Source organism: Dipodomys spectabilis, unplaced genomic scaffold (genome assembly GCF_019054845.1).
Source record: "Dipodomys spectabilis isolate Male_0828 unplaced genomic scaffold, ASM1905484v1 ptg000483l, whole genome shotgun sequence".
NCBI classification, from domain to species: domain Eukaryota; kingdom Metazoa; phylum Chordata; class Mammalia; order Rodentia; family Heteromyidae; genus Dipodomys; species Dipodomys spectabilis.
In genome coordinates, this window is record NW_024871160.1 from 708,905 (window position 1) to 710,817 (window position 1,913).

The 1,913-nt window shown below is 29.8% G+C and overlaps 1 pseudogene; it reads right to left on the reverse strand.

The window, feature by feature from the left end:
- Positions 1–487: 487 nt before the first annotated feature.
- Positions 488–587, reverse strand: LOC122098649 (annotated as a pseudogene).
- Between the last annotated feature and the right edge of the window lie 1,326 nt (positions 588–1,913).

The window sequence follows — 1,913 nt, forward strand, 5'->3', positions numbered from 1 at the left end:
TTCTGCAGAGTTTGTGATTTTTAAATCAGAAATAATTTTAACTTATCTGTTGAAATGAGTAGTACAGAAACTAAAGTATTTCTGGTGCTTGTCTGAAAAAGAATATTTTAAAATACTTTATATTCTATGTTTGTATAATGTTCATAATTTATTTTATTCTCTCCTAGATATACTTTGAATTCTATATTATTTTATAATATATAGGTTCATTAATGTGTCCTTTCAGATTGTATTCCATATAGAAACATTTTAAGATTCCTTTTTTTTCCTAGGTCCTAATATTATTTTTCTTTGGGATAAAATGACAATGTTGTCTAATTTCAAAAGTTTTGTAAAGGTTATGCTATATAAACGTCTTTCTGAGGTGAAGATTTAATACACTGATGTCAAACTAAATTTAATAATATGAATTACGTGTGTTGTTACACTTGTCATTTTGTAATCAACTTTTTAATAACTGTTTTTCATTTCTTGCATCTGAAGAATGAAAACTACGGAATACTTCACAAATTTTCATATCATCCTTGTGCAAGTGCCATGTTAATCTCTGTATTGTTGTAATTTAGGTAGACCTGCTGCGGAAGCATGTAGTATCCTAATGATGCAATCTTTATACAGGCGTATATCCATGGGTGCCTACTTGTAAGAAGGAAACCTTATTGTTCCTAACAATGCTATTGATCTTATTTCCCTAAAATTCTGTGAATAGTGAAAAAATTTATATTGTTCAGCAGATTGCTCACATTTGCATTTTTTTATCAATGACAATTTTAAGTCTTTTTCATTTGGAATTTGATCATATTTTCAATAATTTATAGTGAAGTACAAAGGTGTTGGCTTTTTCAAGTATTATTTATCCAACTGAATTAGCTTTGTGGAGCTAATGGATTCAAAGTAAGCCTTGCTTAAGAGCTACTTCTCACCTTCTGCAGCTGACATTTTCCCAAATGAGGTCTTACTGGCACAAATGTCTACCTGACCCTTTACTCTTCTTCCATGTAGGAACAGACCAATCAGAATATCTTACACTGAGAGCATAGATTGTCTTACTTGAACAAAACTAATCTTAGTAACAAGGGATTATAGAGAGATGAACAGTTCAGACAGAACTGTTCAGACTAGAAGGTATTTTATCAAAATATAATTGTCCATTATATATATATAACATTTCAAAAGTAGCTAAAACCAAGAAGGTGAAAAAATTTTTCATATGTATGATTATTTAATGTCCTGGCCTGTCTACCATCCAACCAGACAGGAACTTACACTACTGCCTTTCTATCACCAAATATATTCATATTTGCAAGAGAAGTCAATATTTTTCTCCTCATTATTAGCCCTTAAATTAGTAATGTTTTAATCACAGTGATTTCTCTTGCCTCCAGGCTGTAAATATACAAATGGTCAGGCTTAAGGTCCAACTCTATCAAACACTGAGGTAGAGATAATGGAGTAATACTATAAAAAAGAGCTGCCTTTGGTACAGTAACCACAACAGAACAATGTAAAATATGTGTCTTTTTCTTATATTATATATAGTTATATATTTTATATTTATATGTGCTGATTTTATATTTCACACAGTGAAACGTACTAGAATTAGTTGATAATTTCACAAATAAATTGATATATATTTATTCCAATAAATAGAATTGGAATATAAATACTTAGGTTTAAAATGTATATTAGATAAAGAACCAACGCAATGTCTTTGGTATAAAGTTGTGATACATTCTAAATGTTCTTGGTCTTCTGAATTCACATGGTAAAAAAACAATGTTGTTTTCCTCTAATCTATAAGGGAGTTTACCTTGATTCTCTGTTTATTGTTTTAACTCGCTGGTTCCAAACTGTTATTCTACATATTTCTGAACCATTCCTACTGATTATGCCCAAATTTTGCTGATAAGATG